The 25117-nt window shown below is 36.6% G+C and overlaps 1 pseudogene; it reads left to right on the plus strand.

Annotated features, from left to right (window-relative positions):
- Nucleotides 1-1526: 1526 nt before the first annotated feature.
- LOC116272943 lies at nt 1527-23331 on the plus strand (annotated as a pseudogene).
- The last annotated feature ends 1786 nt before the right edge of the window (nt 23332-25117 follow it).

Here is a 25117-nt window from a genome sequence, read left to right on the forward strand (position 1 = left end):
ATAAAAATTTCTAAGTGTAAGCATTTATTTGCCATTTATTGCTAGCTTTTGCATAATTGGTTTATTAGTTTATTTGTTGCTACTGTTCTCTGGTATGTCTGACACATTTCCCCGTTCTCCTTTCCTTTTTTATTGTTTTTTAACTTTATTATGTATGTCTTGTAATAGAAAACTTTTATTTAGACCTTTTAAGTTGTTTATATATCTGTTAGTTTGTTCATGATTATGTTTCTTGCCTTACTTCACATTGACCCCCACCTCTTTACAAATCTTTTTTTTTTTTTTGAAACACAGTCTCACTCTGTCACCCAGCCTGGAGTGCAGTGGCTAATCTTGGGTCACTGCAGCCTCAGCTCTGGGTTCAAACAGTCTTGTGCCTCCAGCTTCCTGGTAGCTGAGATTATGAGCAGGCATACACCACGCCCGGCTAATTTTGTATTATTAGTAGAGATGGGTTCAGCATGTTGGCCAGCCTGGTCTCAAACTCCTGACCTCCAAGTAATCCACCTGCCTTGGCCTCCCAAAGTGATGAGATTACAGGTGTGAACCACCATGTCTGCTCCCTACAAATCTTTAAAAAAAAAACACACACACACACACACTTCCTTGGTAGTCCTGAGTGACTTCCTTTATGTGACAGTTATGAGGAAGACCTGAAATTATAGTGGTTTGGTTACATTACTGTTAGTCACCAGGCCTACTCTAAATTAGAAAAATAAAGTGCAACTCTAAATTATCCTTGAGTACTGGTAGATTAGGAAAAATAATTGAATGAAAACTGCTTATAGTCATCAAACTTATTATAAGATAATTTCCATCCCTATAAAAATAATTTGAATTAAGAGTTTACTTGCCGAATATTTTCTTTTTCTGGCCTTCTGAGGATGCTGTGGAAGAATAATTGTCTCACCTAGAGCAGATTGTAAATAATCAGTAGAAAAATAGAAGTTCTGCATTGGATTTGGTTGTTGGTATTTATTTTTAGTCTTGGAAATCAAATAGCTAAGTCAGAAATCAAAGTGGTATGTATAATTGTTGTAATTCTTATGAGGATCAGATCTCATATTCAGTGGTTTGAATATATGTCTGTAAAACATCAAGAAGTACCAAATATTGTAATCAGTCTGTGAGGCTTTGTGAAAGTGACAATGCACAGAAAACTTATGATCTACAATATATGTTGAAAGAGGTTAAGTAAAATAGTTTTTCATCATAAGTTGTCTTATTATAAAATGTACTACATGGTGGTTTCTTCTCAGCAGATATTAATTTTATCTCACTCTTTATCATCTTCTCTTTTTTTCTGACTTCTTTCTACTTTTCATTTTTCATGATATTTCTCTTTATTTTCAGTTATCTTGAGAAGTCAGCACATTGTATATTTGGTTCACTGTAGTTTTTTATTTTCTTAGAGGGATGTCTAAATATATTGGATTTATCTGCTCTATAAACTTTGTTTTTCTTACATCAATAAAGTATTACTGGCTATAGGCTATAGTCATTTGTGTAATTTTAATTGATTTTACTTTATTTTCTCCCAGATTCGCCTGAGTGATCTTATAGCAGCCAGAATATTAAGGTATACAGATTTTGATACTTTAATATACCCCTGTGCTCCCGAATTTGACTTCATGGAAAAAGCGGTATGAATGTTTCTTTTCTCCTTCTCTACTAATAGGAGTTTTTGCTCTAGTTTTTTTTTAATCTGAAAGTCAAAATTTTTACTTAGAAACAGTCAACTTATTTTATATTTTTTTACTGTAACTGCTAATCCACCTTCCTCACTTGTTTTTTTTTTTGTCTGTAAAATAAAAAAAAAAAAAACAGCCTCATATCTTATAGAGTTATTGATGATGGGTAAATGAGATAATCTGAGAAGAGTGTTTAACATACTATATGACCCATAATAATTACTATTATTTTCAATTACTTTCAGTAATCTAGGCCACTTGGAAATATGGGACCATTCAGGAAAAAAGTCTCAATTCTTGTTTCTGTTTTTAAGAAATTCAGTTTTATTACAGTTAACACCCCAAATATTACAACATTTTTAACAAGGTGTTACCAAGAAAGGTATGCTACTGATGAGTTTTAATGAACATATAAAAATTCATTTTAAATTATGCAAATGCAAGGTATTATTCTTTTTAAAAAGTTCATGCAATAAAGCTTTAAAATATAGGCTGGGCGTGGTGGTTCATCCCTGTAATCCCAGCACATTTGGAGACTGAGGCAGGTGGATCACGTGAGGTCAGGAGTTTGAGACCAGCCTGACCAACTAGTGGTAACCCCATCTCTACTAAAAATACAAAAATTAGCCAGGCATGTTGGTGCATGCCTGTAGTCCCAACCTGAGTAGGAGGCCGAGACAGGAGAATTGCTTGAACCCTGGAGGCAGAGATTGCAGTGAGCTGAGATGGCACCAGTGCACTCCAGCCTGGGCGACAGAGTGAGACTCTGTATAAAAAAAAAAAAAAAAAAAGATTGTCTTGGCAATGCGGGCTCTTTTTTGGTTCCATATGAACTTTAAAGCAGTTTTTTCCAATTCTGTGAAGAAAGTCATTGGTAGCTTAATGGGGATGGCATTGAATCTATATATTACCTTGGGCAGCATGGCCATTTTCACGATATTGATTCTTCCTATCCATGAGCATGGTATGTTCTTCCATTTGTTTCTGTCCTCTCTTATTTCACTGAGCAGTGGTTTGTAGTTCTCCTTGAAGAGGTCCTTCACATCCCTTGTAAGCTGGATTCCTAGGTATTTTATTCTCTTTGAAGCAATTGTGAATGGGAGTTCGTTCATGATTTGGCTCTCTGTTTGTCTGTTATTGGTGTATAAGAATGCTTGTGATTTTTGCACATTGATTTTGTATCCCGAGACTTTGCTGAAGTTGCTTATCAGCTTAAGGAGATTTTGGGCTGAGACAATGGAGTTTTCTAAATATACAATCATGTCATCTGCAAATAGGGACAATTTGACTTCTTCTTTTCCTAATTGAATACCCTTTATTTCTTTCTCTTGCCTGATTGCTTTAGCCAGAACTTCCAACACTATGTAGAATAGGAGTGGTGAGAGAGGGCATCCCTGTCCTGTGCCAGTTTTCAAAGGGAATGCTTCCAGTTTTTGCCCATTCAGTATGATATTGACTGTGGGTTTGTCATAAATAGCTCTTATTATTTTGAGATACGTTCCAAGGAATTTATTGAGAGTTTTTAGCATGAAGGGCTGTTGAATTTTGTCAAAGGCCTTTTCTGCATCTATTGAGATAATCAGGTGGTTTTTGTCTCTGGTTCTGTTTATATGCTGGATTACATTTATTGATTTGCATAGACAATCCTAAGCCAAAAGAACAAAGCTAGAGGCATCACGCTACCTGACTTCAAACTATACTACAAGGCTACAGTAACCGAAATAGCATGGTACTGGTACCAAAACAGAGATATAGACCAATGGAACAGAACAGAGCCCTCAGAAATAATACCACACATCTATAGCCATCTGATCTTTGACAAACCTGAGAAAAACAAGAAATGGGGAAAGGATTCCCTATTTAATAAATGGTGCTGGGAAAATTGGCTAGCCATAAGTAGAAAGCTGAAACTGGATCCTTTCCTTACTCCTTATATGAAAATTAATTGAAGAAGGATTAGAGACTTAAATGTTAGACCTAAAACCATAAAAACCCTAGAAGAAAACCTAGGTAATACCATTCAGGACATAGGCATGGGCAAGGACTTCATGTCTAAAACACCAAAAGCAACGGCAACAAAAGCCAGAATTGACAAATGGGATCTAATTAAACTAAAGAGCTTCTGCACAGCAAAAGAAACTACCATCAGAGTGAACAGGCAACCTACAGAATGGGAGAAAATTTTTGCAAGCTACTCATCTGACAAAGGGCTAATATCCAGAACCTACAAAGAACTCAAACAAATTTACAAGAAAAAAACAACCCCATCAAAAAGTGGGCAAAGGATACGAACAGACACTTCTCAAAAGAAGACATTTATACAGCCCAACAGACACATGAAAAAATGCTCGTCATCACTCGCCATCAGAGAAATGCAAATCAAAACCACAATAAGATACTATCTCACACCAGTTGGAACGGCAATCATTAAAAAATCAGGAAACAACAGGTACTGGAGAGGATGTGGAGAAATAGGAACACTTTTACACTGTTGGTGGGACTGTAAACTAGTTCAACCATTGTGGAAAACAGTGTGACGATTCCTCAAGGATCTAGAACTAGAAATACCATTTGACCCAGCCATCCCATTACTGGGTATATACCCAAAGGATTATAAATCATGCTGCTATAAAGACACATGCACACATATGTTTATTGCGGCACTATTCACAATAGCAAAGACTTGGAACCAACCCATATGTCCATCAATGACAGACTGGATTAAGAAAATGTGGCACATATACACCATGGAATACTATGCAGCCATAAAAAAGGATGAGTTCATGTCCTTTGTAGGGACATGGATGCAGCTGGAAACCATCATTCTCAACAAACTATCACAAGAACAGAACACCAAACAATGCATGTTCTCATTCCTAGGTGGGAATTGAGCAGTGAGAACACTGGACACAGGAAGGGGAACATCACACACCAGGGCCTGTCGTGGGGTGGGGGAAGAGGGGAGGAATAGCATTAGGAGATATACCTAATGTAAATGACGAGTTAATGGGTGCAGCACACCAACATGGCACATGTATATATATGTAACAAACCTGAGTGTTGTGCACATGTACCCTAGAACTTAAAGTATAATAAAAAATAATAATAAATGTAAATAAATTAACTTGCTATTTATTGAGATAGATGTTCAGTTTTAGTAAATGCTCTATGAGGATTTTTTAAATGTTCATTTCTTATTTGGGGGAAGTTCAAAGTTACATGTTAATGTGCTATTCTAAATGGTCTAGTACACCAACTTATTTTTCTACTTCTTCTGTTTTCTTAGAATGCTATCTTCACATACAACATTAAAAATGAATTTTTAAAAATTGTCTTATAATTTTAATAGTGTTTGCTTTATATAGATAGTGCTGTTGTTCATTGCATGATTATTATAGGATTGTACTTTTGATTATTATAAAGGATATTCTTTGCTTTACTTAGTGATTTTTGCTGTAAATTTTTCTTTGTAGAAAATTAGTATTGCCACATCTGCTTTTTTATAGATTTGCCTGGTTTACCTGTATTTACGCTTTATTTTTTTTTAACATTTTTGTGACATTTTGGTTTTGGTATATTTCTTACTGTTAGATTTTTTTTTCTATTTAAATTCCTCTGATACTCATTTTCTAATTGGTGAATCTAACCCATTTTCATATTAACTGTGATAACTGGTGTGTTTATACTTCTTCCTGCCATCTGATTTTATGTTTTCTATTCATCGTGCTTTTCAAAAATTATTTTCTTGATACTTGCTGAATTGTTAGCTGTATTCCAGTTCTATATTTCCTGATGGTTTTTCTTAAATTAGTAGCAAATATATTCATCTTGATACTAAGAATTCATCAGCATCTAAAACCTGTTACTACCAATGGTAATAGCTAATAGTTATTATTTCCTGTATGTCTGACAGTATTTTAAGCTTCTTACCAGTATTAACTCAATAAATCCTCACAACCACCTTGTAAGAAGGGAGTCAGTTATTCTCATTATTTACAGATAAGGAAACCAGTAAGAAGGTAAGTAATTTTCCAAAAGGCACACAGCTAGTGAGTAGTGGAGGCAGAATTCATACTCAGGCTCTGTATTTAGAGACCTGCTTGCTTCAGCACTGAGCTGTCGGAATATTGTTACTTGTCCCTGCCTACACACCCTCTCCTTCCAGGTTATGCTGAAATTTACTTCTAGATTGTTGTCTTATCTCTTATGTTTTAAGAAATCTCTAAACATTTACATTAAAGACATCAGCAATCTTTGGACTTGACTTCAAATTTTACTGATTTATTTTTCCTTGACATGTAGAAGTTGGCATGCTTTCTGGGTGCTTTGTTACCTGAAAAATGGCTTTATTTTGCCCTCATATTTGATGGATAGATTGGTTAATAGATATTTGTGGGTTTCATTCAACATTTTGTTGACATTACTTCTTTGTGTTCTAGCATTGAGCATTACAGATGAAAATTTCTATATAGTTTTTCTCTCTGGAAATTTATAAGGTTTGGAGGGGTGATGTGTGTGCTTTGTTGTTCTCTTATTCTTTCACTTTAGCCTCTCTTTCTTGAATTTCTGTTACTGCTTTTATCATATCTATTTCTTCTCTTTCTATGTTGTTAGAGAATATCATCACTGAGTCTTTAATACTGTCAACTTCAGCTGTGTACATGTTGCTCTTCAACCTTCTTTTGAGGCTTTAAATTAGGCAAATATATTTTTCTTAAAATTTCTGAAAACTCCTTTTCACTGGAGCTTATTTTAATTATATGGATGCATGATCCTCTTAAACTTCTGTGAAAATAATAACTGGAGTTTGCATTAGCTGTTTCATGAGAGGTCAAGTTTTTTACTCATTTTGGTGTTTCCTTTTCATGCTATTTATGTCTTGGGATTTGGTTGTATATTCACATTTTTAATTAGCTACTTGATTTAAATAAAGTATCAGTAGTCACTTTCAGGGTTCTTGGTGATTATAATAATTACTCACTACCAGGCTTCTTCCTTGCATACAGCTCACTACAGGAATCTGTAGTGCCTAGAAGATTTCGGGACAAGTGGGGAAACCGCAGTCCGTTAACTGCATACACAGGGAAGGAGCTACAAGGGAGGTAGAATAATTTGGTCTCCACTATTACCTTAAGAAACCTTCCCCTGTCTTCTATTTTAAAAAAACTACTTCATACAAAGGGTAGAAGCTACAAGGGAGATAGAATAATTTGGGCTCCACTACTACCTTAAGAGACCTTCCCCTGACTTCTCTTTTAAAAACCCTATGGGTCTCTGTACCCCTGAACTTACTTTCCACACTTATTTCTCTTTTCACCCTCAAAATCCATATTAGAGTGCCTCTGCAGGCTATAAAGCCTCTCATAAAAGTAAAATACCCAGTCTTTTCAAGAGAAGAATAAAATAGGCAGCCTCCTACCTCTTGTCTTACTCTAATAGAAACTCCATGAAGATAAGGATTGTGTCCATACTGTTCATGCTGCACAGCAGTTGCCCTTATCTGCAGGGCGATGCATCCCAAGACCCCCAGTGGACGCTTGAAACTGCAGAGAGTAACACACCTGATTGCCATCATCGGAACACATTTCTGTTCACATCTTCCACCCACAATTTTGATGCCTTTTCCATCTTAACTAAGCACGTACCATGGACTGTGGCCATAACTTTTGCAGTTGTAGATGCAACAGCAAAACTAGTATTAATTTTTTTTTCTTCACAATTTCATGGATAGATTTGTTCTTACCATAGATCTTAGCCACCTCAGCATATGATGTTTTTTCTTTTGAGAACTTTCACCTTTTCTCTTAAAAGAAAGCACTTTACAGCTTCTCTTTGGCATATCTCAACTGCCAGCATCACTGCTCTTGCACTTTGGGACCATTATTAAGTCAGAAAAGGGTTACTTGAAAATAAGCCCTGAGATACCACCAGAGTCCATCTGATAACTGAGATGGTAACTACGTGATTAACAGGCTGGTGACATATACAGCATGGATATGCTGGACAAAGGGGTGAGTCACGTCCCAGGTAGGTTGAAGCAGAGTGACTTGAGATTTCACTATTCAGTATGGTGCACAATTTAAAACTTAGGAATTGTTTATTTCCTGGAACTTTTTGTTTAATATTTTTGGACTGCAGTTGACCACAGGTAACTGAAACTGTGGAAAGTGAGGATCGGAGGATAAGCAGGGACTGTGGTATTCATTTCATTGCATACTGCCTAGAATACAGTAGGTGTACTATAAGTATTTTATAAAGGGACAACTTTTCTGAAACTAAAAATATTTCTGTTTTACCCAGTAATTTTTCTTCTGGAAATTTATGCTAAGGGAATATTCAGACATGCTTACAAAGTTTTATGCACGAGTGTCTATGTTATTTGTAATTGTGAAAAATGAAAACAACTCAAAAGTTTAACAGTGGTCATCTAAAGTATTCTATACACTGTATATATAGGTTTAATAGAAGGCCATCCTATTCATTTATTCATGAGAGGTACAATCTCCAGGGATCTGTAAGATCTATTTTGTCTTAACCAAAGAACAAATTTTTGACATATCTTGAATATGATGCCTATAAATTATGCCTTTTAAATTGTTGTAATTTTTGTAGTATTATCTGATATTTTTATTTTTATGTATGTTCCTAAGTAGTTTAGAGATACTCAGATTTTTAAGATCAAATAAATGAAGCTTATTTTTATACATTTATAGTATAAAAGACATTCAGTAAATAGATATTTTTGTTTTATTCTAGAAAAAAGCTCCTTGAACACGGTGAGGTAAAGCTTTCATTTTAATCTCTGGTAGACTTGTGTATTACATTCTAGTTTGAGGATAACTGACAAAGGTATAACCTGCTGCTGACGCACCATCAGTCGTGAGTTGTCAGCATTGGTGATACATTTCTGCTGATCCTTCTCACCCTTTCATCTGCTCTCACTTTTGAATAGATATAAGGATTTAAAAGCTAGAAGGCTGATTTATGACGATAGTACAGAATTAAATTAAATTGCATTCATTTAACAATAACAAGCATTTGGTTTCTAGCCTGCTGAGCTAATCAGCTACAGTCCATTAGGGCAGGCGCCCTCGGCCCTGTGACTGGTGGCCATCTGCCACCACGTAGATTTGCTGGTCAGTCAGCGACAAGCTCAGAAGTGTTGAAGGACACAAAAGATACTAAAGTAATGTTCCTGCTCTTCAGTATGTGTAATTTTACAAAGGAAACAAGACAACATTTGATATGGTGCAAAATCGTTTTGTAACGTAAAAAGGAAAAGATCAATGTGGACTAGAGATATTTCCTATTTGATAGAACTTTAAGTGGGTGTTGAGGTAAAGGTCAAATTTACAGGAGTGGGTAACTGAATTTGAACTTAATAGGGATAGTTTATGACACATGTTGAGTATCCCTTATCCAAAATGCTTAGGACTAGAGGTGTTTCAGATTTCAGATTTTATTGAATTTTGGAATATTTACACTGTAGTTACTAGTTGAGATCCCTAATCTGAAAATCCAAAATCCAAAATGCTTCAATGAGCATTTGTTTTAGCATAACCTTTGAACATCATATTGGTACTCAAAAGTTTCAGATTTTGGAGCATTGTAGATTTCAGATGTTTGCATCAGGGATGCATTGGTAACTTTGTCACTTTATAGTGAGGCCTACTGTGTTGGTCCTCCGCCTCCTCACACCACCTCCTGCTCTCCCTGGCTCCTCTGCCTGCTCCATTTTCTTGCCAGCTGCACTTATTGCCTTACAGTAGACTATGTAATGGATTTATTTATTTGCTATGTCTATGTATTGTCTGTCTTTCGTTACTAAATGTACTTAAATACAATACAAGGGCAGAAATTGCTCACTGTTGTATCTGAAGCACCCAGAAGAGTTCCTGGAACATAGTAGGCATTCGATAAATTGTTGCTGAATGAATGAATACTAATAGGCTCATTACTAAGTTAGAAGATCTTTGTCTTAATGAATAATATAGTTTCAATATAGTTCATTAATTTAAAAATATGAAAAGTAAAAATGTGATTTTGTCTTATTTGTGTTTTTGTAGCTGACTTTTCACACATTGCAGTTGTTAGCGTTTACTGCCCTTGCTATTTTAATTATGAGGCTAAAGCTGTTTTTGACACCACACGTGTGTGTTATGGCTTCCTTGATATGCTCTCGGCGGGTAAGGGATTCATTCTTGTATAACAATACCATAAAAACTATAGTAACTACACTTAAAGTTACCGCAGCTTTGCTGACGGTAATTCAAAATACAAACACACTAAGTGTTTTTAACTAATTTAAATGATTTAAAATATTACTTCATGATTCACTATAAGCAAGAAAAGCAATTTCAAGTGGCTTTGAAAAGTATTTCTAGATTTTAAATTGATATTTCTATAGCAAGTGATTAGGCAAATATTTCCCCTGTTAATATCCTGTCTATGAACATAACCTTTCGGAGTTCAGGTCTGTGTAAGAGTGCCTGGCACAGTGGCTCACACCTGTAATCACAACACTTTGGGAGGCCAAGGCGAGCAGATCACTTGAGGCCAGGAGACCAGCTTGGCTGACATGGTAAAACCCCATCTCTACTAAAAATACAAAAATTAGTCAGGCATGGTGGCACGTGCCTGTAATTCCAGCTACTTGGGAGGCTGAGGCAGGCGAATCACTTGAACCTGGGAGGCAGAGGCTACAGTCAGCCAAGATCGCACCACATCACTCTAACCGGGGTGACAGAGTGAGACTCTGTCTCAAAAAAAAAAAGAAAGAAAAAAAAAGTTTCCTGGTGGCCGGGCATGATGCCTCACACCTGAAATCCCAGCACTTTGGAAGGCCGAGGTGGGCAGATCACTTGAGGTCAAGAGTTCGAGACCCACCTGGCCAACATGGTGAAACCCCGTCTCTACTAAAATACAAAAATTAGCAGGGCATGGTGGTGTGTGCCTGTAATCCCAGCTACTCAGGATGCTGGGGCAGGAAAATTGCTTGAACCCGGGAAGCAGAGGTCGAAGTGAGCTGAGGTCGCACCACTGCACTCCAGCCTGGGAGACAGAGTAACACTCTGTCTCAAAAAAAAAAAAAAAAAAAAAAGTACCCTGAAGTGCTCATCCAATACCAGAGCAGATGCAGAGTAATTGCTCTAGTATGGTCCCATTTGGCTGAAAGAATCTATAAGAAATTCTGGGGTTCTATCACTGTATCTAACTTACAAAAGAACTAGATAAATTAGCTAGAATATTAGGCCTCAGGTACTTCTACAAACACCTTACTTAGTTTTGATTATGAGTGTATAGCCTTAAAATACCATAATGCCTGTTTTCCTGAGAAGAATCTATATATGTCAAGCTAATAGGACTTCCCTGTCTACTAACGATGTCCACAAAAGGCAGCCAACATGAAAGGATTTAGTTCTAAGATGTTTCACAGTTGTGATTTGTTTATTTTAATCCTTGGTAGTAAATTAGTACTAGAAGGATCAGGCATTCCTTCCTTAATTCTTCCCAGGGGAGAGAAAGTTCCGTTTTCACCTGGGCCCTGTAATGCCAACATATTCGTTGCTTTGGAAACAACCGGAGATGGTAATTCTGTATACATATGTGCTGATATCAAAGGGTAATTCACATTGGTTTGAGTAACAAGGTGAGAATTTATTGTTGACCCTGCAGTACTCTTCATATAAGAACTATAAATAAATGGTTTCTGTCATCAGCTCTTTGGCTGGCTTTTTCGCAGAGTTCGTTTTGAGAATGTTATCTTTGGCATTCTAACAGTGATGTCAATACAAGGTTATGCAAACCTCCATAATCAATGGAGCATAATAGGAGAATTTAATAATTTGCCTCAGGAAGAACTTTTACAGTGGATCAAATACAATACCACACCAGGTGTGTAAGTATTTGGTTATATGCATAGTTTTACACAAACATACAAACACATTTGTGTGTGCTATATAATTGTCATTTCTGATATATGTTTTCATGTGTGTATGACAGATTTCCATAGGCCTTCATACTCTCACAGACTTTGAGCAGACTATTGTAATGTCAATTAAACCCTTTCGAAAGGCAATTTTGTGCTCCCTTTAAGCCCCTCCCAGATAATTATAAAATAATTTAAATTAGCACCAGGAAATTAATGATTTTTCACAAGTTATGTCCTTTAACTCTCAGAGAGCACTATAGCATTTTAACCATAACAATGACAAATCAAAGAAGTAAATCTTTAAAAATGAAATTTCACACCTTGTGCCAGGCACAGCAGAAGATACTCTTGATGGTGGGGAGAACTGGCACCGCTTCTGTCACTCCAATCAGTGCCCTCTCCTCTAATTCTGTAAACAGGTCATCGGCAGAAGAGTTAAAGTCTTAGATATTCTATTTTCTTCACTAAATCATCTCACAGAGATAGTATACATCCTACTTTTAAATACTCCAAAATTTTCTTTTTAGCTTATCTTCTTTTCTTCCTGTCTTTATTCAGAACTATCCCAAGCAGATAGATAATTTTAAATACCTTTCCAGAGAATAAGTATATTCTATAACATTTTCTGTAACTAAATTTGTAAATCTAAGATTATTTTTGATATTTAGAAACTTTCTCTGGTACGAGTTCTTCACTGTGGTTTATTTAAATTTTCTTATGACTCCTGAGCTTGTTTCCTCTTATTTCTTATTTGATAGCCACTTTTTTACTAATTAACCATCATTAAGGTAAATCTTTATAGGCATTAACTAAGATATTTGGTCTATAGCTTTCAAAGGATGTAGGTGACAGCGCCTCGTTAAACTGCCAAGCCAGTTTAATTCGAATTTTAAAAGTAATCCCCAACTGACTTTTTCCACATAGGAGATCAAGATAATCACTCCCTTTCTTTACTCTCCCTTACCCCTCCCCAGTTATGGCTGTTTTTCCCAAGCTTTTAAAGATAGCTGCCCTTTTAATCTTTTCTTGTGTCTTTCTTTGTTCTGGTGTTTGTATTACGTTCCTGACAGAGAGCCTACGTTTGGCAACTTATCCTTCTAAGATAACTGCCACAAACCCCCATCTCACTTTTAGATGCCTCTTCTTTGATCTTCTTTTCAATCTGTCTTATTCTCCTTTTAATTACTCTTATTATGAGTTATCTCATGGTTACCACATATTAAAAGCTGTATGAAGTTTTGTAGTATTAGTGGGACTCGTGCTTATATTGAGGCCTGCCACGTAAGGCTGTATAGTTTGTGCACTGCACAAAGGTGACCAATTGAGAGGATAAGTGAAAGCTTAAATCCAGCTTGTGGTCCACTCAGCAAGCCATGTACAAACGGGGCTCTGTCAAGTCAGGGGAATACCTTTTTCTAATCTGTGTGTAGGCTAAATGGAGACTTCCATACAGTGATAGGAAAATACCTGATTTTTCCTTGTTATGCTCATTTACTTCACAGCCAAAAAAACAGAAGGTGGAGGGGGAGGGTATTTCTTCCTCTCTGTCTGCCATAGATGACAACTCAGTGGGTCCAGCTCTTGCTGGACAGGTGTGCCTAGTTTTTTCTGGAAGACCCTGGCCCTGGGCTTTCAGTTCTTCTTGCCCAGCATTTCCCAACCTTAGCACTGTTGACATTGAGGCTGTCCTATGAATTACAAGAAGTCCTTGGCCTCTATCTACAAGATGCCAACAGCATCTCCTCCCTCCTCCCCATAGCGTGACATCCAAAAATGTCTCCAGAGTTGACAGTGCTCCCTAGGGAGCAAAATCATGCCTGCTTGAGAACCACTTCTCTAGCTTAACAGCTTGTCATCATTAATTATTGAGTCTCCAATAATAAATACACATTCTTTGACTGGCTTACATATTTTCAAGTTTGAGGCATATAAAGAAATTTTCATTCAGAGTTGCATTTAGAATGCTTAGTTATATTGGAAAGGAAACCCTCAGGGTTCTCAAAGTTTTTAATTTATGTGGGTACATGGCAGGTGTGTATATTTATGGGGTAGATGGGATATTTTGATACAGGCATACAATGTATAATAATCACATCAGGGTAAATGGAGTATCCATCACCTGAAGCATTGATCCTTTGTGTTACAAACAATCCAGTAATACTCTCTCAGTTGTTTTTAAATGTACAATTAAATTTTGTTGACTATAGTGTTACCAAACACTACATGTTATCCTTTCTTTCTGTTTTGTTTGTGCACATTAACCATCCGCACTTCCCCTCCACCCCCTCGCTATCCTTCCCAGCCTCTGGTAACCATCATTCTATTCTTTTTTTTTTTTTTTTTTTTTTTTGAGATGGAGTCTCGCTCTGTCGCCCAGGCTGGAGTGCAGTAATCGGATCTCGGCTCACTGCAAGCTCCGCCTCCCGGGTTTACGCCATTCTCCTGCCTCAGCCTCCCGAGTAGCTGGGACTACAGGCGCCCGCCACCTCGCCCGGCTAGTTTTTTTGTATTTTTTTAGTAGAGACGGAGTTTCACCGTGCTAGCCAGGATGGTCTCGATCTCCTGACCTCATGATCCACCCGTCTCAGCCTCCCAAAGTGCTGGGATTACAGGCTTGAGCCACCGTGCCTGGCCCATCATTCTATTCTTGATCTCCATGAGTTCAACTCTTTTAATTTTTGGCTCCCACAAATAAGTAAGAACATGCAAAGTTTGTCTTTCTGTACCTGGCTTATTTCAATTAATGTAAAGGACTCCAGTTCCATCCATGTTATGGATAGCATCTCATTCTTTTTTTTATGACAGGATCTCATTCTTTTTTATGGCTGAGTAGCATTGTGTTGTGTCAGTGTACCACATTTTCTTTATCCATTCACCTGTTGATGGACACTTAGGTTGCTTCCAAATCTAGGCTATTGTGAGAAGTGCTGCAATAAACACGGGAGTGCAGATACCTCTTCTGAACATTTATTTCCTTTCTTTGGGGTATATATCTAAGAGTAGGATTGCTGGATCATTTGGTAACTCTATTTTTAGTTTTTTGAGGAACCTCCAAACTCTTCTATATAGTGGTTGTACTAATTTAGATTTTCACCAAAAGTATACGAGAGTTCCCTTTTCTCCACATCTTTTCCTGTCTTATGGATAACCGCCATTTGTTATTGCCTGTCTTTTGAATAATAGCCATTTTAACTGGAGTGAGATTCTATTTCCCTGTAGTTTTGATTTGCATTTCTCTGATGATCAGTAATGTTGAGCACCTTTTCATGTACCTGTTTGCCACCTGTATGTTTTCTTTTGAAAGTGTCTATTCAGATCTTTTGCCCATTTTTAAAGTAGATTTATATATATATATATATTTCCCTACAGAGTTGTTTGAGTCCCTTATATATTCTGGTTATTAATTCCTTGTCAGATTGGTAGTTTTCAAATATTTTCGCCCATTCTTTCTGTTGTCTCTTCACTTTGCTGATTGTTTCCTTTGCTGTGCTGAAGCTTTTACACTTGATGTGATCCCATTTGTTCATTTTTGCTTTGGTTGCCTGTGCTTCGCGGGTATTTACTCAAGAAATCTTTGCTCAATCCAGAGTTCTGGAGAGTGTCCCCAAAGTTTTCCTGTAGTAATTTCAGAGTTTGAGGTCTTAGATTTAAGTCTTTAATCCATTTGGATTTGATTTTTGTATGTGGCAAGAGATAGGCGTGTAGATTCATTCTTCCGCATATGGATATCCAGTTTTCCCAGCACCATTTATTGAAGAGATTTACTCTTTCCCCAGTGTATATTTTTGGGATTGCTGTAAAAAATAACTTTACAGTAGATGTATGGATTTCTTTCTGGGTTCTCCTTCTGTTTCACTGGTTTGTGTGTCTGTTTTTATGGCAGTACCATGATGCTTTGATTACTATACTTCTGTAGTATAATTTGAAGTCAGGTATTGTGATTCCTTCAGTTTTTTTCTTGCTCAGGATAGCTTTGGTTATTCTAGGTCTTTTCTGTTTTTATATATAAATAAAGATTTTTGTTTTCTGTTTCTGTGAGGAATATCATTAGTAGTTTGATGGGAATTCCATTGAATCTGTAGATTGCTTTGAATAGTATGGACATTTTAGCAATACTGATTCTTGCAATGCTTGAACATGGAATAGCTTTCCATTTTTTTGTGTCTTCTTCAATTTCTTTCTCCAGTTTTGCATCGCTTTCGTTCTAGAGATCTTTCATTTCTTTAGTTAATTTCTAGGTATTTAATTTTATGTGCAGCTACTGTAAATGGAATTACTTTTTAAATTTTCTTTTTCAGGTTGTTCTCTGTTGGCATATAGAAATGTTAATGATTTTTGTATGATATTGTATCCTACAACATTACTGAATTTATCAGTTCTAATAGTTTTTTTTGGTGGAGATTTTAGGTTTTTCTAAATATAAGATCATGTCATCTGCAAAAAATGATAATTTGACCTCTTCCTTTCAAATTTGGATGCCATTTATTTCTTTCTCTTGTCTGATTGCTCTAGCTAGGATTTCCAGTACTATGTTGAATAATGTGGTAAAAAGTGAGCATCCTTGTCATGTCCCAGATCTTAGAAGAAAGGTTTTCAGTGTTTCCTCACTCAGTATGATACTAGCTGTGCGTTTGCCGCATATGGCTTCTATTATGTTGATTAATGTTCCTTCTATACCCAGGTTTTTTGGGAAGGTTTTTATCCTGAAAGGATGTTGAATTTTATCAAATGATTTTTCTGCATCTATGGAGATGAGATGATCATATGATTTTTTTTCCCCTTCATTGTGTTGATATTACGTATCACATTGATTTGCTGTGTTGAACCATCTTTGTGTCCCTGAGATAAATCCTATTTGGACATGATGAATAATCTTTTTAATGTGTTATTGAATTCAGTTTGCTAGTTTTTTGTTGAGGATTTTTGCATTAACATTAATCAGAGATACTGGCCCGTAGTTTTCTTTTTTTTTTTTTTTTGATGGGTCTTCCTGTGGTTTGGGTATTAAAGTGATATTGATTTCATACAACAGGTTTGGGAGTATTCCCTCCTCCTCTATTTCCGAGAATCGTTAGAGTAGGGTTGATATTAGTTCTTCTTTAAATGTTTGATAAAATTCAGCAGTGAAGCCATCAGGTCCTGGGCTTTTCTTTGCTGGGAGACTTTTCATTAGAGATTTGATCTCATTACTTGTGATTGATCTGTTCAGGTTTTGGATTTCTATGTAGTTCAGTCTTGGTAGGTTTTACATATCTAGGGATTTACCCATTTCTAGGTTTTCTAATTGATCGGCATATAGTTGCTCATGGTAGTCTCTAATGATCCTTTAATTTCTGCAATATTGGTTGTAATGTCTCCTTTTTTTAATCTCTGATTTTATTTATTTGGACCTTCTCTCTTTCTTAGTCTGGCTAAAGATTTGTTTATTTTATCTTTTCAGAAAACCAGTTGATCTTTTATATTGTTTTCTTCATTGCAATTTCATTTATTTCTGCTCTGATCTTTATTATTTCATTTCTCCTACTAACTTTGGGCTTTGTTTGCCCTTTTCTAGTTTTTTAAGATGCATCATTGAGTTGTCAATTTGAGGTTTTTCTTCTATTTTGATGTAGGCATTTATAGCTATAGACTTCCCTCTTAATACTGCTTTCGCTGTATCCCATAGATTTTGATATGTTGTGTTTTCATTATCATTTGGTTCAAGAAAATTTTCAATTTCCTTCTTAATTTCTTTATTAACCCACTGGTCATTCAGGAGCATATTCTTTAATTTCTATGTTTGTAGAGTTTCCAAAATTCCTTTTACTACTGATTTCTAGTTTTATTCCATTGTGGTCAGAGAAGATACATGATATTGTTTCAATTTTTTAAAAATGTTTTAAGACTTGTTTTGTGGCCTATCCTTGTTTTGTGGTCCTCGAGGAATGATCCATGTGCTGAGGAGAAGGATGTGTATTCTGTAGCTGTTGGATGAAATGTTCTGTAAGTATCTATTAGGTCCTTTTGATCTATAGTGCAGATTAAGTTCAGTGTTTCTTTGTTGATTTTCTGTCTAGATGATCTGTCCACTGCTGAAGGTGGGGTGCTGAAGTCTCAGGCTATTATTGTATTGGGATCTGTCTTTCTCTGTCTCTCTCTTTAGCTCTGATAACATTTGCTTTATGTATCTGGGTGCTCCAGTGTTGGGTGTATATATATTTACAAGTGTTGTATACTCTTGCTGAATTAACCCCTTTATCATTATATAATGACCTTCTTTGTCTCTTTTTATAGTTTTCGTCTTGTACTCTATTGTGTCTGATATAAGTATGGCTATTCCTGTTCTTTTATGGTTTCCATCAGCATGGAATATAATTTTCCATCCCTTTGTTTTCAGTCTATATTTGCCTTTACAAGTAAAGTGTGTTTCTTGTAGGTAACAGATTCTTAGGGTTTTGTTTTCTTATTCAGCCACTCTTTGTCTTTTGATTGGAGAGTTTAGTCCATTTACATTCAGTGTTATTATTGATATGGACTTACCCTGCCATTTCGTTATTTGTTTTCTCATTGTTTTGTGGTCTTCTCTTCCTTCCTCTGTTTCTTTCATTGAAGGTGATTTTTCTCTGGTGGTGTGTTTTAACTTACTGCTTTTTATTTTTTGTATATCCATTGTATGTTTTTAAACTTGAGGTTACCATGAGCCTTGCAAATAATATAACCCATTATTTTAAACTGATGACAGCACTGATTGCATAAACAAACAAATAAGCCAAAGGAAAGCTAATAAAAATTCTAAACTTTAACTTCATCTCCCCACTTTTTACCTTTTTGTTGTTTCTATTTATATCTTATTGCACTGTCTCTTGAAAAGTTATTGTAGTTATTTTTTATTGGTTCATCTTTTTGTCTTTCTACTTACATAAGTTGTTTATATACCGTAATTACACTGCTATAATATTCTGTGTTTCTCTGTGTACTTACTATTACCAGTGAGTTTTGTACCTTCCGATTATTTCTTCCTCATTAATGTCCTTTTCTTTCAGATTGAAGAACTTCCTTTAGCATTTCTTACAGGACAGGTCTGGTGTTAATGAAATTTCACAGCTTTTGTTTGACTGGGAAAGTCTTCTCCTTTAGGTTTGAAGGACATTTTCTCTGGATACACTACTCTCAGGTAAAAGGTTTTTTCCTTGACTTTAAATATGTCATGACATGCTCTCCTGGCCTGTAAAGTTTCCACTGAAGAGTCTGCTGCCAGATGTATTAGAGCTCCATTGTATGTTATTTGTTTCTTTTCTCTTGCTGCTTTTAGGATCCTTTCTTTATCCTTGAACTTTGGGAGTTTGATATTAAATGACTTGAGTTAGCCTTTGGGTTAAATCTGCTTGGTGTTCTAGAACCTTCTTGTGCTTGAATATTGATATTTTCTCTAGCTTTGAGAAGTTCTCTGTTATACTTTTGAATAAACTTCCTACTGCTGTCTCTCTTTCTAACTCCTTGTCTTCAAGCTCACTAATTCTTTCTTCTGCTTGATCATTTCTGCTTATTAAGAGACTTATACATTCTTCAATATGTCAGTTGCATTTTTCAGCTCCAGAATTTCTGCTTGATTCTTTTTAATTATTTCAATGTATTTGTTGACTTTATCTGATAGGATTACCAATTCCTTCTCTGTGTTATCTTGAATTTATTTGAGTTTCCTCAGCACAGCTATTTTGAATTCTCTGTCTGAAAGGCTGCATATCTCTGTCTCTCCAGGATTGGCCCCCTAGTGCCTTATTTAGTTTCTTTGGTGAGGTCATGTTTTCCTGGATGGTCTTGATGCTTGTGGATGTTTGTCAGTGTCTGGGCATTGAAGAGTTAGGTATTTATTGTAGTTTTTGCAGTCTGGGCTTGTTTGTACCCATCCTTGTTGGAAAGGCTTTCCAAGTATTCAAAGGGACTTTGGTGTTGTGATCTAAGTTTCCGGTCGCTGCAGCTGTATCTGCACTAGGAGGCACCCTGTGCCCAGTAACACTGAAGCTATTACAGACTCTTAGAGGTACTACCTTGGTGGTCTTGGATAAAATCCAGAATTCTCAGGATTAGCAGGCAGAAGTTCTTGTTTCTCTTCCCTTACTGTCTCCCATATGGAGTCTGTCTCTCTTTTTCTCTCTATGTGCTAAGCTGCCTGGAGCTGGGGATGGGGTGACATAAGCACCTCTGTGGCCACCACTACTGGGAATGTGTTGGGTCAGACCTGAAGCTAGCACAGCACTGGGTCTTGCCCAAAGCTCATTGTAACTACTGCCTGGCTACCACCTATGTTTGCCCAAGGTGTAGGGCTCTACAGTCAGCAGGTATCAAAGCAAACCAGGCTGGTGACCTTCCCTTCAGGGTGGCAAGATCCCCCAGGTCATAGTCAGGTCCAGGGATGCTGCTGTCCAGGAGCCAGGGCCTGGAGTCAGACACCTTAGAAATCTACTTGATGCTCTATTCTACTGCAGCTGAACTGGTGCTGAAACCACCAGACAAAGTCCTTCCCACCCTTCCTTCCCCTTTCCCCAGGCAGAGGGGTCTCTCTCCATTTCCACCACTACCCCAGGCCCATGGGAGGTACTGCCTGGCTACTGCCAGCATTCACTTAAAGCCCAAGGGCTCTTCAGTCAGCTTGTGGTGAGTGCTGCCAGGCCTGGGACTCACCCTTCAGGGCAGCGGGCTCTCTTCCAGCCCAGGGCAGGTCCAGAAATGCCACCCAAGAGCCAAGACCTGGAATCGGGGACCACAAGAACCTTCTTGGTGCTCCTCCCCACTGTGGCCAACCTGGTACCTAAGCGATTTTTGGTTCTTATGAAGGTGCTTTTTGCGTAGATCGTTATCACATTTGGTGTTCCTGAGGGGAGGATGAACAGTGGAGGCTTCTACTTGGTCATCATGCTCCACCTCCTCTCCAACATAGTTTTTTTTACAGTATATCTGAATAATATGTCTTGTCTTTATTACTGATTTTATTGTACTGATTAAAAATTATAACCTTCACAAGTATATAATTGTTTTTTATACCAAAGTATCAGGAAGTAAGCATTTGGTCTTCTGGTGCTTCAAGAGATGAAATGGAAGCCAGATAGTAGATTTTGATGTATCTCTTGTTATGACCAAATTTATACATGTCATTACTCCAAAAAGTACTAGCAGCAAATAATGAAATGATTTCATGGCATGTATAAATGGTGTCAAGTCAAATGGTAACTCTGAGAACTCAATTAAAGATTATCTGAGGGAAGAAAACAATGCTTTTCTCTTTTTATGGCACATCCACAGGACCATAGTTCACAAGCCACAAAAGTCATTTGAAAAAATGTCCCATGAGACTTGCCCTTCACAGCAGTCTCTCAGTTCCTGGCATTTCACATTATTGGAACAGATATGACATTTTACATTCTTTTTGTTTCATGTGTGTCTGTAGTCCTGCTGTTCGCGTGGTGCTCTAGCATGGCAGGAAGCTTTAGTGAAGCAGCTAAGAGAGCAGGCTCTGGAACTTCCTGGCTGTGCAGTCTTGGGCAAGTCACTTAACTTGGCTGTCTCTTCATCATCTACAACAGCAGTCCCCAGCCTTTTTGGCACCAGGGACTGGTTTCTTGAAAGACCACTTTTTTCCCACAGAACTGGGGGATATGGGGTGGTTTCTGGATGAAATGGTTCCACCTCAGATCATCAGGCATTAGATTCTAATGAGTGCACAACCCAGACCCCACACATGCTCAGTTTGTAGATTCTACAAAGTAAGAATAGAGGACTCACCTCTTAGAATTGTGCAAATTAAGTTATTTAATTCTTATTAAAATATAGAGCACAGTTTCTAGCACCAAGATAGCACTTAACAAAAGTCAGCTATTATTATAGTAGACAATGAGTAGCTATTGAGTCAATAAAAAGAATGAGGTCCACCGTCATGTAAATAGGCATCATCCTTCTTAATTTGGGTTCACATATTAGAGGTAAGTGTAACTTCTGATTTTCTTTGAAACATTTCATTGAAGAATATAGTCTTTTTTTATTTCAGATGCTGTCTTTGCAGATGCGATGCCTACAATGGCGTCAAGCTGTCTACACTTCATCCCATTGTGAATCATCCACATTATGAAGATGCAGACTTGAGGTTGGCGGCTGATGAATATTTCATCAAGACTCACTTGGTGACTCCCAATTCTTAGGAATTGGAAAAATTTTTACACACACACACACACACACACAAACTCATCTGCATTTTCATGCTGGAAGTTAAAAAAAAATGACAATAACCATCCAGAAATGACAATATATAGCTGTTGCCTCTGGAGCAAGCAGACCTCTGAAAACTGAAAAATGCAAAAGCCAGTTTTTCCCAAAGTGACAAATGTGTCACATATTTATGATGTGTGTGTGTATTCCAGTAAAACTACTAGGTAGTTGGAACAGGAGATAGGATGGATTTAACTCACAGCCATAGTTTGCCAACCCCTGCTCTACATCATAAGCCCCACTCTGATTTAAGAAATGATTTCTAGATCTTACTGGTGGCCAATGACTAGCCTTTTGTGACAGGTAGAAAAAGTACATGAAAGTTACTATTATATATTACGTGCTTTCATGAAAATTTTTGCTAGCCGATTATGAGAACTCTAGTTTCCATTGATGTCTAAAAGTTTTGCTTTCCTTAAATGGCTACTTTAAAAAATTATTTTGGTTATTCTAGTAGTTGTCAGTATAATCTTTTTTAAAAGTGGATTTTTGGCCTATTGTTAGAGGCAAATGTTTAAATTAAAAGTTTTAGGTCTGCCGTCTAGGAGCCAGGGTTTGGAGTCAGACACCTTAGAAATGCACCTGATGCTCTCTCTGTTCTACTGCGGTGAACTGGCATGGAAACCACTGTGGTGACTGAGCATCCCATATGCTTGAAATTCTAAGCAACATCCAATGCATAAGTGATAGTTTGTCAGGATTTTGTAAGAACTCCCACTACGGTCAAATCACCTGTTGTACCACATTTTGGTGACCATCCCCATTTCTCAAGATTCTGTGAAGGTGCTTTTCCTACCTGTTCTGACACCCTGGATGCCCATTGTCTAAGTATTCTACTTGATACACTCAGTTTCAATTCATGTGTTTGTCAGAGCTTCTTCAGATGAAATTAAGCATTGAAAGATATGTTTTCACTACATTCAATCTCTGTCAGAATATATTCTCTGAAAACTTTGTGAATTATGAGAAGAAAATGTTATATCCTAAGCTGCTCTCTGCCACCCAGTACAACTTTAGACTATTTTAAACACTAATAAGCAGTATATGCAGAATTAAAATTGCCATAAGTTTCATTACATTCAAAATATAAGTAGGAATGTGGAAACTGCCATCCCCAAAATAGTTGATGCTGTTTCGAGTCATGTATATCAGTGTTCCACCCAGTGAGTATTGAGATTTCAACTTAGTAAGATTTTTTTTTAGTCTACTCTATTATCATTCATTTTAAAATCTTTTAAACTATTGTTTAAATTTAAAGGGCCCGGACAAAAATAGTTTATTCTACATATAGTCGAAAATCTGCCAAAGAAATAAGAGATAAATTATTGGAGTTACATGTGAATTATTATGTTTTAGAAGAGGCATGGTGTGTTGTGAGAACTAAGTGAGTATTAACCCTATGCTCTCTGATATGGTATATTTTTAAGCAACAAATGTTTCACTTTATTACAGTAGTCCTGATTCTTTAAGAGATTTTAGTTTAAATTCATTAAAATATTATCCTGGTATCGTAGTTTAAATTATTTCATCTAGAGAAGTAAAATTTTTTTTTTTGTTTGAGACAGAATCTAACTCTGTCACCCAGGCTGGAGTGCAGTGGCCAGATCTCAGCTCACTGCAAGCTCCGCCTCCCGGGTTCACGCCATTCTCCTGCCTCAGCCTCCCGAGTAGCTGGGACTACAGGCGTCCACCACCTCGCCCGGCTAGTTTTTGTATTTTTTTTTTTAGTAGAGACGGGGTTTCACCGTGTTAGCCAGGATGGTCTCGATCTCCTGACCTCGTGATCCGCCCGTCTCGGCCTCCCAAAGTGCTGGGATTATAGGCTTGAGCCACCGCGCCCGGCCGAGAAGTAAAATTATACTATCAATGAAGTAGAAATTAATTCCAAACATTATAGTATATTTTAACATCCTGATTTTTCAATTTAACATCTTCTACTTAGCTTTTTTCATAATTTTTGAAATATGAAAATTTTTATTAGATATATAAAATATGGATTTGAATTTAAAACACAGTGAGATATTAGCATCTTGTACCATAGCTGAGTTGGATTTGTAAGACTTAAAAGAAAAGTGACAAAACCCAAAATGCCATAATAAGAAAAACATCCTAAGAAAAACATAATAAGAAAAATTAAAATTTTTAAATTTCTGAATTTTGAATCTCTAAAAGTCATAAAATTCTAAGATGTGTAATGGATCTTTTGAGGCCTTTGTTTAGGCTCCTAAGCAGAAATACTAGCTGCTGCACATGACAGGAAATTCAGGCACATTAATTGTCTCCTAGAACAACACATTGGCAATCAGAAGAACAAAACAGGTTCTACAGTCACTTCAATATATCATTTACAATGTGCAAAAGGTTTCAGAGATGCAAACTAAAATGAGAAAGTATGACCAACACTGAAAAAAAAAAATAAGTTAACAGAAACCAATTCAAGTAGGTCCAGATGTTGGATTTAGCAGCCAAAGACTGCAAAGCCACTATTACAAACACATTCAAAGGCTTAAGAAAAATATATTCAATAAATTAAAAGAAAACATGGTATCCATGAGTGAAGAGATATGGAATCTCAGCAGAGAAATAGAAACACTCCAGCCCCCATGGGAATTCTAGAGCTGAAAAGTATAGTAAATGAAATGAAAATTATTTAAATGTACTCAACAATTTTGAGATGAAAACAGAACATTTGAACAGAAAATTCAGTGAATTTGAAGGTAAGAGAGAATAGTTAATCAAAAGAACAGAACCAAAAATATTGAAAAATAACCAATGTCACAGACCTATGTAACATTAAGTAGTTCAACACATGCATAATTTTAATATTAGATGTAATGAAAAAGAGAACATGACAGAAAAAATATTGAAGAAATGTTGGCCAAAAATTTCTCAAGTTTGATAAGAGCTACTAACTTAGAGATCTGCTAAGCTCAACAAATCCAACTGGGTTAAGCCCAAAGAAAACCAAAGCAAGGCACATTATAGTCAAAATGGTAAAATCAAAGATAAAGAGAAAATCTTGAAAATAAGAGAAAAAAATGATATGCTATATAAACATCTGACTTATCAACATAAATAGTGGAAATTATCAGACACTGGAATGGTAATTCAAAGTGCTGAAGAAGAAAAATCAAGAATTCTATATTTCATGAAATTATATTTTAAAAATGGAGGCCAAAAATACATTTTTCAGATCAAAAAAATCTAATATAATTTGTTGGTAACAGATTTATACTTCAAGATGGACAAGAAGTTC

The sequence above is a fragment of the Papio anubis genome, unplaced genomic scaffold (genome assembly GCF_008728515.1).
Source record: "Papio anubis isolate 15944 unplaced genomic scaffold, Panubis1.0 scaffold272, whole genome shotgun sequence".
Taxonomy (NCBI): Eukaryota; Metazoa; Chordata; class Mammalia; order Primates; family Cercopithecidae; genus Papio; species Papio anubis.